Genomic DNA, 17,397 nt, shown 5'->3' with positions numbered 1-17,397 from the left:
GCTGAGCTAGGTTTAGTCTAGGCTATCTTCCTTGATTTATTTTTGGCATGTTATAATTTGAGAATTCAAAATTTCTATGTCCTTCTTCTCCATATCTAAAATGGGTAAAGGGCCTCAATTGGGTTTCCCATCCTCTTCCACTACCATAATCTCGTCCTTGGTGAAATCCTCTTCCTCCTTCCTATTTTATGGGATCTTGTCTAGAGTTCTAATTTCTTTAAAATCCTTGGGAGGATTCTTTGCGATCATAATTTGAACCTCCTCAAAATGTTTTGGAGGGACCCCTTCCTCCTCCTCTATTCCTTAGATTGTACTATTGATTCTGCATTTCTTTAGCCTTTAGAGCTAATTGATAGGCTTCGTCCATACTATTAACACAACACATAATTCATCTTGGATAGAAAATTTAAGCCCATTCATATATTGAGTAGCCTTCCACTCATCATCTCCTTGATGCTATATTATCATGGATAACTTATAGAATTAATTTGTGTACTCTTGTATAGAACACATTTTTTGCTTTAAATTCTGGAACTTACAAAACAAGGTCTGTGAGTAGTCTAACGGTCATAAATTTTTTGAAAGCTTTTTCTCTATCTTGCTTGATGTTTTATATTTTCCTTTTGTCTTATGGTTCATTCCTTTTGGAGATGATCCCACCATATCATTGCATGTCCCTTTAATTGTGTGTAGGTAAACTTCATCTTCTTTCTCTTTGTCATTTGCTTCCATTCAAAAAATTTACCCATCTCATTTAGCTAGTCTATCAACTCTTTTGGCTTAAGACTACTAGCATAGTCTAAGTCTTCAATCTTGATCCCTTCATTTTTTTCTTCTAAATCCTAAAGCACTCTATCTTTATAGCTCAAGTCTTCCAAGGGTTCTTCTTCATTTTCTTCATTTTAATTTACACCTCTTCAATTTCCCTCTTCATTTAATCCATCCTCTCCTTGTGCTACTAATATTCCTTGATTATCCATTCTCTTATTTAATCATTCAATCTGCCTCTACATATCAAACATAAATCTTCGTATTGGAGTGATAACTCCTCTTCTTCTTCCTCTCTCAGCCATCTTCCTACTTTGATACCAAATGATGTAGCCCAAACCCCTTTCAAAATAATATTTAGAAAATAATAACAAAACATAGATTTTAAAAACACCAGATTCTTCATTCAACTTCTCCATCTCTATTCTACCTTACAATGAAAGAAAATTCCTACTTATTACAATTCCAAAAATTACCATATTTGATAGATTTTTAGAAAAACAAAATTTTCCATTTTTGTTAATTTCCAAAATCCACCCTAGGAATCCCATTTTTTTCTAAGAAAATCCCCCAACCAAGGCAAGATGAATTGCTAACTAATCTATGAAATTGAGAGTATGATTTTGAATTTATTAAAAAAATAACTTCCTAAAAAATTGGAAAAAAAAAAATGAGAACTCAATTTCAGGGGTCAACATGAAATTTTAGGCACCCTAAAAAATGTTGAAATGACCATCCATCAGGTTGAGCTCAATTGGCAACCCAAATAACTCCTCCTCATGTGATTGCCTATAAAATTTTGACCAAAACCCATATCCAAGTCAAAAGTTATGACTCTTGGAAGTTGATACATTAGTTACTATCCTAGGTAAGAATTACATTGCAACAATGTAAACATGAAACATAACATAATCATTCACACATTTAACACAAGGATTTACATCGAAACACAATTTAGAAAAAACCACCAGTAACATGTTACTAATTCTCACTTTTCTAACGTGATGCCTTGTGAAAGGCCAACCCTATTAATTGTTACAATACAAAATGTTAAATGTGACTTGGCTAAAGGATTTCAATCACCCTATAAGGAGTGAGACTTGCTAGAGGACTTTAGAACATTCCACTATAATGTCACCTAGTTAAATGATTTATAAATAACTATTAGATCAACCTTAATCCAAAAGATATGTCAAAAATTAATACAATGATTAGAAAGTAACAATAGGACTTGATTTGATAGCAAATCACAACTTACTTGCAGATTAAAGATCTTAGTTTTAGTCCTCCATTCTTCTTGGCTTTCACACTTCACCTCTGATGTCTTTTTTACCCTTCAAGCATTCGTCCTCTTAAGCCTTCATCCTTTGCATGGCAATTGTAAAATCTTCTACTTGGCCACCAGATGAAGCAACATCCTAAACATAGCTTCCTTTGGTTTTTGCACATGCTAATTATTGCTTCAAGCCTTGTATCACCTTACAAAGATAATTTAGTTATTTTTTGGCTCAACCACAATCATCCATTTTAGGGTTAGGTTAGATTCATTGGATCATCCCTCTTTTCCATTCTATTCCCTCTAGAAACTTGTTCTACAATCCTCCTTGATTCCTCCTCAAAATGGTTTATCTTGTATTATGTGCCTCCAACTCATCAAGATTATCTTCCACACACTTCACACAATCAAAGAAACCAGCTTTGTTAGTTTTGATTTAGGGAATCCATGATCTTACTCGTAATGTTTTCACTTAGTAGTAACTACCCTTTGATGCTCAAAACACATTGTATTGCTTGGCATCCACTACCTTTCACTCGCCACATACATTCTCTTACTATAACTCGAGACACACTATAATTTTCTTGGCACATCCTAAGTTCACTCAGAATAAACTATAACTTTTCTTTACTCAGCACCAACTAACTTTCTATTTGGCTTGTAATAACATTGGTTGGCACCAAATATTCACTCAATCAAGCTTAGTAGACAATTTTTATTATATGTTATTCTAGACTTAGCCATTGCATCCATCAACTTCACCTTTAAGTAGATAAACAATACAACATATGATCCATGTCTTTCTTGGTCCTAGTACTCCTTTTATACACTAAATAACTTAGGCTTTATCTAGGTGCTCTTGTTATTCTCCCGTCGCAAATCCTTTCTAACAATCAAGAAGATGACACCATTCAGATCAAACAAGCAGTTGTCTCACCAACAAGTAATAAGTTTGACATCATTGACACTATAATTATTGTTCCATAATTCTATATAGAAAATAATTCTTATTTTTATCAATCTCGCTCTCTGGCATTGATGGAAAATGAATACATGGAAAACTAGCAACAATACAAAAACAAAAATAGTAACTTGTATTGAAACTTATCCCTCTATTAGTATGTGTCCTTCCTTTGTGTAGGGTAATGTGAACATTTTCAATCTCATTTAATCTAACTTTCTTCTCTCTACCTCATTGTGCCCTACACTCTTCTTTGTAGATATATCTCTCTTTTGACTATCTCCATTTGTCTTTATGCTTTACTAAATTTCTTCCTCTAAGGTAGCCTTGTCTCTATATTCTATGTTTCTCAATTTTTTTTTCTATATCTCCATATATCCCTCTTTAAGTCATTTCTTTACTATGCATTTCTTAGTCATTTGTCCATCTTTAGCAACAATGCTAAAGACTAGTCATTGTAATATGCAAAAGCTAGCAATTTTAGGTTCTCCCTCTATCACATTACTTATGAATGATTTTTTGTTTCATCTCTTTGATTACTTTAGGCAAATCCTAGAGAAAATCTATTACATCAAGATGTGAATTATGACATTCAACTTAGTTGATGCAAGACACTTCTCATACTTCTTACACAACTTTGGATAGGGGTATCACCTCTAATTTACCTCTTAGATACTCATGAGTATCGTTAGGAAAAGATTTTGTGAATATATAAGCTATCTATTCTTTTGTATTTACATATTCCATCTTCACTTTTTTGTCTTGAACAACTCTCTCAAGTAATGATACTTGATAGCAATATACTTTGTCTTTTTATGCATCACATGGTTTTTAGATTTGTTTAAAACACTTGTGTTATAATCAAAAAATTTAATAGGTTCAATAATTTCCTCCTTTAGTCCTTTGAGTAGTTGTTTGATCCATACAATATTTGTACAATTCATCGCAGCAACAACATATTCAGCTTCAATAGTAGATTGTGATATACATATTTGTTTCTTAATAGTCCATGAAACTAGTTTGTTTCCCAAGAGAACTACTCCACCACTTGTAATCTCTCCGATCAACATTTCTAGCCCAATTAGCATCTATATAGTCTCTCAACTCAAACTTATCATTTTTCTTGTAGTAGAGACAAAATTAGTCTTCTCTTCCTTTTAGACATGTCATAATCCTTTTTCCAACCATCAAATGAGTCTCCTTAGGATTTTCATAAAGTCTTGGAATAATCCCAACAAGTAATACGATGTCAAGTATATTCTAAGCTACATATTTCAATATTCTAATCATAGACCTATACAAACTTTGGTTTACTTCACCAAAATCATTGTTCTTTGATAGTTTATATCCTATGGCCATAGGTGTGTTAACTAGCTTAGAAACTTCCATACCAAATTTTTTTAATATTTCCTTGACATATTCAGATCATGTAATGTAAATAACATACTTCATTTGATACAGTTGCAAACCAAAAAATAATTTAATCTCTCCAAACATGGACATCTCAAATTCCCTTTTCATTTGATCAACAAATGTCTTAAATAGTGCATTTTGTCTTCAAATACAATATCATCAACAAAAAATTCAGCTAGTAACATACCTTTACCATCTTTATTCTTCAAGTATAGATTATTTTTGTCATCAATTTTTGCAAAACTAATCTACACAAGATAATTGTGAAGCCTCTCATACCATGCTCTATGAGCTTCCTTCAAACCATATAAAGCTTTATGTAATCTACATACCATGTTCTTGTTGTCAGCATCAACAATTTTTTTTGGTTGATAAATGTAACTTCCTCTTCTAATATGTCATTCAAAATGTTGACTTCATATCTCTTTGATAAAATTTGAAACCTTTGTATGTAAAGTAAGCAAGTAGAGTCCTTACTCCTTCCAATCTTACAAGAGGGGCACATGTTTATCCATAGCCAATTCCTTCTTCTTGAGCATACCCCTTGCAAACTAATCTAGCCTTATTCCTTATGACTTCACCATTTTCATCTAGTTTATTTTTGTACACCCATTTTGTTCCAATAGCATTCTTATTCTTTGTTCTAGGTACAAGTGACCAACTTTTGTTCTTCTCAATTTGATCAGTTTCTTCTCTCATGGCCTAACTCTAATCATCATCTTCTAATGCATCCTTCATTGACTTACACTCATGCATGCTCAATAGACACACCTCACTTCTTAACTTGTTCCTTGTCATTGGTTTGGCTTCTTTATCTCCAATAATTTATTCAATAGGGTGATGTCTTCTAAAATACTTTGACTGTCTTGTTTCTTCTCTATGTTCTTCAATAGATCTTTCAACTCTAGATTCACTATGTGCTTGTCTATCAAATAATTTAACATTTCTTTCATGTTCATTAACCTCTACATTTGAATATACATCATCTTCTGAATGATACTCATCTCCTAAATACAACTAAGAATTCATTATATGTGACTCAATAGTCACAAAAAACTGTTGTTTTGGATTAACAACTTGTTGAATAACTTCATCATCAATTATGTTATCATAGAAAGAAAAAAAAAATTATAATCTTGAGGTTCCTTCAAAGGTTCAGCTCGATGTACTTCTATAAATTCATCAAGCCTCATATTTTCACTATCCACAATTTTGTTAGTGTTAGTATTGAAACACTTATAAGCTTTACTTCTTTTGGAATAGCCTAGGAGTATAACATCTTCACTTTTAGAATATAATATGTGATTCCTACTATCCTTAAGAATGTAGCACTTTCTTCCAAATATCTTAAAATATTTTACATTGGTAGAGTATCCATACCAAAGTTCAAAAGTGATGCAGGAGCATCTAGAGGTATAAGGGCAATCCTGTGTCACCCAAAAAAATGTACTTAGATTTAGTTTCTGTTTCATGTATTTACATTTTTGGATACCCATTTGGGTCAAATAAAGGTTCCAACTCTCATAGTTCAACTATCAGTGCGTTTGAAAATCCCAAAAAAATAGGAGAATGTATTTGGGCTATCATTTCGGTAAACTAGAAGGTGTGAATTGGCTAGATGAATGTAATCATGATTTAGAGCATTCCAAAAAAAAACCAAGTCAATAGGCCCCACGGTTTAAAAGTTATTACGATTATTCGGGTTTTGGAGACCTCCTAAGAATGCTTCAAAGTCAGGTTTGGGGCATTAAATGACCTCAAAAAGGGTTGAAAAATGGGGGATGAGCAATGCTTGTCCATAGGGCTATAGAGCACTTTGAGAGCTTTCCAAAAATGTAAACGGTTCGTCAATCGGAGCTACGGTTCAAAAGTTATGCCTCCCGAAAGTTTGATTACTATTTCTGGATTCTTCTAGATTTGCACTGACTTCTAAAGCAGCTTCCAAAACCTTCTATTTCATCAGTGGATGCCTAATAGCACTTTCTAGAATGTACTCCTAGTCCTTAACCCTTCGGGGTCTATTTAAGGAGATTTCTGGCATTGTAAAAGGCAGTTCGGAGTGGAGTTTGAGAGGAGGTGCTAAAAGGAGAAATATTCTCCAGATTTATGCTATTGTAAGCCCTTAGGGCATGTTCTGAAGTTTATTTTCTCTATACTATTTGTACTAGCTTATTTTCTCAGTTAATATAATTTCCCTTCTCTATTGTGTCCATTCTGTTCTTGGGTTGTGTCCCCATCAAGTGGTATCAGAGCGGGTTTTCCTGAGTGTGTAGATAGAGCGCCGACTGTGAGGCAGTTTGCACCAGGACTGTGTGGTTTTGGGTTCGAGTTAGAAGATGCCTCCATGAAGAGAGTGTGGTGGAAGGGCTAGAGCTATTGATCCTGAGGAGGTTAGAGCCCTCCAGAGGCAGGTACAAGCATTGCAAGAGGAGCTTTGTAGAGGAGCAAATGTTGTCGCAGGTGACAATAGTGAGGATGACAATGAAGAGGAAGTAATGGGACACATTTAGTATAATTCAACTGTGACACATTTAAAAGATTATCTATCAATTTAATTGATACTTTTCCTTTGATAATACATGGTACATCATTGCTAAACTTAACACTATTACCATCATAATACACAAGACACTAATATAGTTGTCTTATCATCATCAGAATCATCCTTCATTGCAACATAGATAAATTCATCATCATGATAATCAAAATCTACATTGTATTCCTCTTTAGAAATATAGCACAATTTATTTCCTTTATCCTTATAGTCTTTATTTTTCTCATCTCTTTTTCCTTTGAATTTTTCTCTAGCTCTTTTATTCTTCTTCCTAGGACACCTTAAAGCAATATGACGAACCTCACTGAAATTGAAACATATGATAGTAATCTTACCTTTGTATTTTCTTTTGCCTCTATGAAATGTCCTAGCCAACAATGCTTCATGTTCATCAACACCATCTTCATTTGTACCACTCTCACTAGAAACAAATTTGCTATATTTCTTTTTCTTTTCTCTAGGCTCTTTTAGTGACAATTTAGCTTTGAAAGTAGATTCAATGTTTTTAGTCTTTTATTATCAAGACTAGAGAGTTCAAAGGAAATGATTTTGTATATCAATCCTTCAAGGGTCAAACCATTAATAGGTGTGCATCTTGGTTCTTGTATGACATTGACTCTAATATTATAGATAGGTAGTAGTGTTCTCAATATTTTTCTAAATAGGGTCTCATCTTCAATCTTACAAGTTTCTCTTTTAATGGCACTAAAGAATTCTTTTATTCTAACATATTATTGAACAATATTCTCTCCTTCTTTCATTCTCATATAATCAATCTTACCTATAAGGCTTTCATATTTAGCTCTCAACAGACTTTTGTGTCATTAATAGATCTTTTCTATGGCATCCCACATCTTCTTAATAGTATTAGATCCTTGGATGTCATCAAACTTGGTGTAGCTTAGGTAAGATGCAATCTCAAACATTGTTTTATTGTGTTCCTTCTTCTTTTTCAGATCCTCAGTAGTAAGGCTTCTAGTGGGGTGAACATGCTCAACAAAAATGGTAGTTTGTACATGATCTCCAAGTCCTCCTACATGTAGCTTCATCAAAAATTTCTATCTAGGGAAGTTCTCCTTGTTAATCTTGGGTACATCTCTTTTAGGCATTTTGATCTTTACCATATAGTACCATCAAACTATTCCTCATAACCAATCAAGGATCTATTATCGATTGTTGGAATACATTAGAAAGATTAAGAAAGGGTTGAATCATTTATCCAAGGTTATAAGGTCCCAAAAAAAATTTTCAGCACTTCACAAAACTCATACATATATGTCCTTATCATATACCTTGCATGCATCAAATAGATCATCTAATAATTAAACTTGTAGGTTACTAGCCTAGGTCAAAATAACATTATAGAAATGTAAACATGAAACATATCAGATTCATTCACACATTTTACACAAAACATAATGTGGAAATACAATTTGGAAAAAATAACTACTAGCATGCTACTAATTCCCACTCTTTTGAAGTGATTCCGTATGAAAGGTCAACCCTATTAAAGATTACAATAAACACTATTAAATGTGACCTTGTTAAAGCATTTCAATCACCCTATTAGGAGTGAGCCTTCTTAGATGACTTTAGAACATTCCATTATAATGTCACCTAGTTAAAGGATTTACAAATGACTGTTAAGTCAACCATAATCCAAAGGGTTTATCCAAAACTATTACAATAATTAGAAAGTAATAATAGGACTTGATCTAATAAAAAATCACAATGCACTTGTAGATTATAGATCTTAGTTTTAGTCCTCCATTATTCTTGGCTTTCATACTTCACCTCTAATGACTTGTTCACCCTTCAAGCATTCATCCTCTTTAGCCCTCATGCTTTGCATTCCAATTTCAAACTCTTCTATTTGGCCACCATATGAAGCTACACCATAGACTCCTTTTCTTCCTAGGGCTTGCACATGTGTCAACTATTTCTTCAAGACTTGTATACCCTTATACAAATAATTTAGGTCTTTGTTTCACTTTAAAAAAATCATCCATTTTAGGGTTAGGTCAGATTCAATGAATCTTCCCTCTTTTCTATTCAATTCCCTCTTGAAACTTCTTCTACAATACTTTTTGAATCTTAGAATCTTGTGCCTTCAACATCTATGATACCAAGGAAGATCAATTACTTCATCATTCCCAAGAATTCTCACTAATTTATTTTGTGGAGCTACACATGGAATCTATGTCATATTCAAAAAATCCCACTATAGAATAGTGTTGAGTAATAGATGGGATCATGCAAAACATCTGACACATGAAGATTGAATTACTCTAACTAGCTATCTTTAGATGACCAAGTAGCCAAAGAAACATTTCTTGCATCTTTATCATCATTATAAGAAGACATATAATCAAAAGAACTCTCCATTTTCTTCTTCATCTTCTTCTCATTCTAAACCTTTTAGATATGACCATTCTTCCCATAGCTCCTACACTTTGCTTTGGACTTCTTTCTAGAACATTTAGGCTTCTTGTCCTATTACTTTTCTACTTCATTCTATCTTGAAAAATGAAATCCCACTTAGCCACCTTAGAAGACTTCCTTTGAATCTCCTTCTATAGAAGGGAAAACCATAGTTTGTAGGATATCAGTAGACTCATACACATTCTAAAGAAAGTTTTCCAGAATGTTGTCATCATTAGGTTTTGCAAGATGTTGTGATTGTTCAATGGTACGGAATGGTGAAATTTTTTCTAGTTTGACATCAACCCATACATGATCATCTGTACCTAACAAGGGTTGAGTAGGAGGATAGAGTGTCAGATTTTTTGTTTTTTCTCCATTAGAAATAACCATGTGACCTGACCGATAATTGATATAGGCATTAGTAGAAACCAACTAGGGTCTCCCTAGAATTAAAAGATACCACCCCAACTTAGCTTTTGGTTGCAAAATCATAAAATTAGTCAAATAATCCTAGTTGTCAATGGAAAGAAGAACATCTTCTATAACCCCTTTTGGTTTGTGTAACAATCGGTTAGCCATTTGAAGCATCATAGAAGTAGGTCTAAGTCCATTCAAGGATAATTTTATTTTTTTCTCATTAGTCATTACATTTATAGTAGTGCCTAGATCAATAAGTGTATTAGGAATAGCAATTTTTCCAATATTTACCTAAATAACAAGAATGCCAAGACATGCATATTTTAGATTGGTGAGATTTCCCAACATTAATTCTACTAATTGTCCAATAACTTGAATAGTCTTTGGTTCCTTTTTTTGTTGTTGTTAGGTACATAATTTGTGTACCATTTTATTATATACTAAAATATCCTTAAGAGCCTAAAAAATAGGAATTTTAATGTTAACATTGCATAATTCATTTAAAAGATCAAATTATGAATGTGTTAGTTCCTTAGGCTCTAGCTTAGGAATGAATCAATTGGAAAAAGGAGGCTCTTTTTCTATCTCTTCTTTAGGTTCATCATTGACCTCGGTGATAGTAGGTCCTTTAAGAGCCTTTCCAGACCTAATTTTTACTCCATCCAACTCAACTATCTTGATATGATAGGAAGGAAAATCAGCCCTCTCATTATGATAAAATGATTGACAAGGCTCATTATTAGGGTTTGGATTTGGTTGAGTTAGCATGGATGTGGGTTTAGGTGGTGAAAGTGGATTTGAAGGTGAATTTGAGGAAGATGGAGGTATGTTAGGAAGACATTGTTGAGGTTGATGATAGGGGCTTATCATTGGTGGTGGAGGAAATGATTGTTGTGAAAGATAAGGTTGTGCATAAGGTTATAGCCTACATGCCTGATGTCATGGTTGTATGCTAGGATGAAATTATTGGTATCATTGTTGATAAGTTTGAGTTTTTTTCCCAATCTCCATACCTTGGATCTTGGTTAAAGAATTGCTGAGATGGTCAAGAAAAGTGTTCATTGGAGAACCCTCTAGGTAAAAATTGTCATTGTGGAGCCATATAGTAAATTGATTCTTCGATATTCTCCATAGGAATCATCCCTTCAAGAAGAGTTTGTAGTGTCAAAGTTTTGTTAGCTTCCTCAAGTCATGCTACATTATTCTAATTATAATGAAAGTCTTCTAGTCCATGCTTCTTATGACAGTTTGAGCATTATATTGCCAAGGCCCTTTCAGCTTGGAGACATTTGATGCATTACCCATAGTGGAAAACTTACTTGTGTTTCCACTAATATATCAATGAGACCATAGCTAGTTCCTACATATATCAAGAATATCTTCAAAAGGCATTTGGGAAATATCACCTTTACCATTGATATATAAGGCATCCATGGTTTCATCATGAATCCCTCTTAAGAAAAGTATCTTGATGGTGTTTGTAGTCAAATTAGCGCATCTTGAGTGCTATAAGCCAAAGGAAAAATGTTCTAAGAAATATTCAACTAACTCATCTTCTCATTGATTCATGCATAATATTTCATCCCATACATCCTTGGAATTATAGTTTTCCTAATATTTTTCTAAAAAATAATCTTTCATTTGGTCCCATGTTCTTATGTCCCTAAGACTCATAAAACATTGTAATGCAACATCTTTTAATGTAGCTAGAAATAGGTTTTTGTGCATCACTTTGATAATCATAGCTATTACAAAGGACATCAAATTTGAATAGGAACGTGTCAAAATTCTCAAAGGTTGACCCTCTAGATACACAAAGTGTTGAGTGAGGGATATCTTTCATAGGGGCATTATCCTCGGGAGGTTGAATAGGAAATTCAAAGGTTGTATTGTGTGGAATAATTGCATTACAATTTTTTCCAACATTTTTTCCTCTTACATTATTATATTTGTAATTATTAACCATGAATTATTCCAAAACTTTTGTTTCCAAAGGTGTATAGAATGTCTTAAAGGGTTCTAGAGAATTTGGAGGCTTACTACACCTAGCATCGTATGAATTTGTGAATTGTGGGGAAATTTAAAAAGGTATAGTATGAGAAGTGGATTGGCAAGATGGTTGGGTTTTGACTTCATTCTTTGGTTTGGTTTCAATGGTCAATGGATTTTTCTATTTTTATGGTTTTTGAATTTTTAAACTAGATATTGATTCTTTCTTAACAAACTTTCTTTGACTATATCTAAGCCTATTTGTGCACCTAAATGATTTATTATAGTGAAAATCCTAGGTACCAGGCTAAGTAAGGTTGACTCTTAATCAATCACTCCCATAGACACACTTCCTATCTAAACTTGTAATGACTTTGCACCCTTAATATCTTTCCCCGACAATGACACCAAAAATGTTTGGTTAAAATATGTTTCAAATTAATTTAAGATTTGGTCTTATTTTGGACATTCACTTTCCTCCTATCAATGTCAATCCAGGGTTGTAGACTGATGAAAGATATTGGGGCAATATACCAAAGGGATGAAGATAACATGTTAAGTGGGGACAAAAAGTAGATCGCAAGAGAACATAAGCACACTGAAACTAGATAAAGAGTGTACCTTCATAGCTATAAAATTTTAGGTAGGTAGATAGGTAGGTAGGCTACCTAAACTTTAAATTGAGCATTCTATAGCTCAGATCCTTATATTAATGTCCATGAAATTATAGGTTGATTTATTAAAATCATACATTACATAAAAACATAACCTTACCCTATAAAATTTGGAAACATTATTATTCTTACACACTCAAATAATTGACAAAGTAATCATAAATTTTCCTTAATTAATACACTCATATTATTTAAAAGATATCATTGAATAACATTCTAGGCATCAAGACTCTAGTTTAATATATTGCAAGTTGAATGGCAACAGGAAGTGATTCAGGATATTTTGATTTTCGATAGGAAGTCAATTGATATTTGGAGGAAATGTGAAAAGAACTTGGTGATTTGGTAAGGTGAGTAAGAGTTTGTAGTAGGAGGTTGACTAATTTGTAATAGAGCTGATGAAAAAAGTATGGAAAAGATTAGAGAGTGGTAGATGAATTATGCATAGTATGTAATCATGAATAGAGAAAAACAAGGAGAAGTGAAATATGAAGTCTAACACCACTAATTAAAATTTCCTCTAAAATAAAAGATGTTATTTTATTCCAAATCTTAACTTTTGTTTATACCAATTTATATTTATACATTCATGAAAACTATTCACTCAATAGGCTAAAATATAAATGCACACCTAACTTAATAACATGATCTTGCTAGGTTTCTTAAGATGGGGCCCTTCCTCTACTATACATGAGAGATCAACAAAAATTACTATAGAATCTTTTCTTCATCAATCCAAAATACTCAAAAAAATAATTTCAACAGAGTTTAATATATTCCCTTTTTTCGATTCCCCTATCTTGAAATTATGTACTTGTTTAAATAGCCTCCAAACTTATATCTAATCAAACAATTAGAATATTATGGCCGATGGCCTCTTCCCTAAATATAGATAAGTAAATAATTTGGTTTGGCCACTAGCCTCAAGTCTTTAACAAAACATAACCAAACATGAGGTCTTAACCATTCTATTTAAAAACTTACAAAACTATTTTCTCAAAATGTAATAATAAAACAATGGTTTCCAGCAATACATTTACTTGTGTGACCAATCCCATATCTATATGTCCATCATTTGCATACTCATAAAAGAATAAATCAAAATATCATTATTTTTTCATTAATCATTTACTTTTTCAAGAAATATTTCATACCCTAAAATTTTAGTAAATGTATTATATGCTTTAATGATTAATGGCATAATAGGTATTAGGAAAGACTTAAAGAAATGAAAATATGCATACAAAATGTACAAAAAGAAACACATTTGCACACTTAAAATTTGATGTGATGGAGTATTCTTTTGTAGAGAGCATTGGCAACCATTTCTTTGTATCTATACAGCAAGAGAAACTCCATCTAGTAGGTGGAATCCTATTCACCTTGGTTTTAAATTTGTCTTGTGTATGAGTACAATAGAAATATAAACATTCTATTTTTGTTTTGATCTTATTTTATGTAATAAATAAATTTTGAAAATAAAATTATTTTTAGTTTAAGTAAAAATTTCAAATATATATATATACACACACACACATATACATCTGTATATATATGTATTTATATATACAGATGTATATGTGTATATACATATATATATATGTATGTGTATATATATATGTATATATATATGTATATATATATATATGTATATATATATATATATATATATATATATATGTATATATGTATGTATGTATAGACACACACACACACACACACACACACGCACACACACACACACACACACACATGATCAATAAGAGGTTGAAGTGATTAATTTATATATTTATAAATTAAAAAATGGCATACAGAATCCTTCGTTCAAATGAGCACTAGTAGGAAAGAACGGGGAAGAAAACCTCTAGTCTTGCTCCAGACTATAGTCAACTATTAGTATAGGATTAAAAGCGGTATTCCCTAGTTTAAAAAGTTTCAGCCTTGGAGGTCTTTACACCTCTAATACATATAACTATAAAATCTATCACTAGATTTCTATCATTTTAAAGATTAATGATAGAAAGATTACAAGATGGATATTTCACACCACACTATTTTGAAGAGAGACCCTCTTGGGGAAAGAACAACTAAATTGAAAAATGTCAACAAATGAGTAGGAGAGAGTACTGAAGTCGATGCTTAGTTAGACCACTATCAGTGGACTACAAGTTTTAAGTAAAACATGGCTATACTACAGAAAACACATTATTTCCTACCAAAGAAAATCATAGATACCATAACCACTTGAAGATTATGATAACTTCCTCAATTTACCCTTTTTAAAAAAAGAAAAAATATGTTAGACCCTTCCTCGGCTACAAATCTATCTATTTGGTTATAAAATAGGTAGCGAGTAGACAATCTTCACAAACATATTATCCTTATATAGAAATATATCTTTACCTATGATGATTTCATTTGAAGTACACTAATTTAAGTTTTAAAGTGGCCACCAATATAAAAAAATAAAAAATATATTTTCTACTCCCTAATAACATAATAAAATGGGAGGACATTTAAAATGAAAAATTGTTTAAAAATTAAGAAAAAAGCTTAAACCATCAATCTTATTCAATGATCTAACTTTGTTTGTGTGTATAACTTCTTTGAGTCTTCCTTAAGCTCCTCTCACAATCCTTGGACTACTTCCTCCATTGCTTCATCTACTAGAGCCTCATTTGCTTCTATGTAATCTTTCAAATAGTTAAGATTTATTTGGTCAAAGATCACATGGTAATCGACCAATAAGCTTAAATTACTTGCAAAGATGGCTTGGGTTTCCTAGAAACCGTCTTCATCTTCTATGAAGATGATTGGATATGTGTGGACTTATGATACTCTGATATAGAGCATCTCATAGTTGGCAGCTAATGGGATGGTTAAGTCTTCCTTTATATTTCATAATGCTTCTTCAAGACCAAGCTAAATACTTGGAATAAAAATCTTGGAACAGAATTGCATGACTGTATCATTATCTCAATAAACTTGGTGGGCTATGGCTATAAACAACTGCCACTATGTCATAGTTTGTACTCCATCAATTTGGGTGATTGATGTAAAGATTTCCCAAAATATTAATGGGCATCCTTATTAGAATCTTGCATCTTTTGATCAGCATTAACCTGAAGCATTCTACCCTGATTGGTTGATCAAAGTCCATAAGCATCGAATTACAGTATAGCTTAATTGGGGTATCGATCACTTTGAATTCTCAAAGAGCTAGTTGCATGAAACTAACACTAGTTTGAGGGTTAAACAATCTTGGCTGATAAAATTTAATAGCTAATCTGATCGGGCTACAAACTCACGTGATAATTACATTCTTTGGGAACTACAAAAGGAATAAACTAGGAGAACTAAAAAGGTGTCTTAGATGGGGCAGAGCAGTAAATGAAAGGATATGAAAGGACCACTGAGTCAAATCAAGAGATAATCCTCTATGTCTAAGTGATAACATTGCTATATCTTAGTACCATTGATACCTTTATTAGCAAGTTTATTAGCTAGGGTGTTTCCTTCCTTATAAATATTGTTAAAGGTTACATTCTCCATATTCTTAATGAGGTTGAGCGCAAGGTTAAGGAAACTAGTTCATTTCTAGTTAGGGATTTCTTTATTCCATAAGGCATTGATGACGATCGAAGAACCCCCTTCAATGACAACTTTGTTGAAATTGACTTGGAAGGATAACCAAAGACATTCCACTAAAGATTTGAATTCTGCAACATTATTTATAGTTCACTCTATTTTCATTGATCTTTCTACTAATGTTTGTAATTTATATATAAAAGATAATTAAATTGTTTATATTAATATGTATTTATACAAATTTCTGCATTGCATTTGTAATGGAAGCTTGTGATGAATCACCTAAGAAATGATGAATTACTTTTAAAAATATGACCTAATAAAAAAAACAAACTTTGATTTTTCCATAGGAAAGGAAAAGCATTTTTTTTTTCAAATAGAGAAATAAAAAGATTTGAATTAGGAGATTTTTTTGTGTATTATTTTATTCTTAGAAAATTTGTTATAAATAATTTTAAAATATAGTTTACAAGAAGTAAAGAAAAAAGAATCATAAAATAGTTACTAATAAATAAAATAATGCAACTAAAATATTCATCTATTTTTTAGTATTAATAAAAAGTTATTTAATGTGATGTTCATGAAAATTTTGTAAAATAATATTTATTAATTAAATAATACTAATATAGATATAGAATTGAAAATTAATTAATATTTAAAATAATTTTAAGATTATTTTAATATCATTTGTTCAATTTGTATTACCTTTTATTTGTGCATTGAATTATATTAGTTCATTAGGTGTTGTATGCTTAATATTTTTCTATGGAGGGTTTTCTCAATCAAGTGATTTTTCCCTGCTAGGGTTTCATGTGAATTTTAATTTTTCTTATGTAATGCTCTTTGTTTGAGGTTTTCTTCTATTGTTTGCACTTGTCACACCACATGTACTATGGGAGCTTTTAGGCTAGGTTATGATGGCCCCAACTAGTGGTTAACTACTTGTTGTTACAGTTGTTCACATTGCTACTTTGGATAGCCATGGTGCCTCCTCAGAAAAAAATGCCCTCATAAATTCATCTTGAAGGTTATTCATGAGGTGATCCTAATGTTATTCTTCAATTACAAGAATTTGATGAGGCTTGTTATTGGTTATAATAGGATAACTTAACATGGTATTTTGTGGGTAGGACTCCTCCTAAAGCTATGCTCCGAGAATTGGTTAACAAGATTTGGACTCCTCATGGAGTCTGCATTGATGTTGTATAAAACCTTACAAAAGTTTTTTCTTTTTTTTTTTTTTTACTTCACTTCACCAATCCATCACAAGAAGATGTAGTTTTCAACAATGGTCCTTAGTATGTGCATTCTTCCCTACTTATTTTTCAAAAAT

The sequence above is a fragment of the Cupressus sempervirens genome, chromosome 11 (genome assembly GCF_028749045.1).
Source record: "Cupressus sempervirens isolate cs-2001-9-10 chromosome 11, ASM2874904v1, whole genome shotgun sequence".
NCBI lineage: Eukaryota > Viridiplantae > Streptophyta > Pinopsida > Cupressales > Cupressaceae > Cupressus > Cupressus sempervirens.
Note: the sequence above shows the minus strand (reverse complement) of the source record.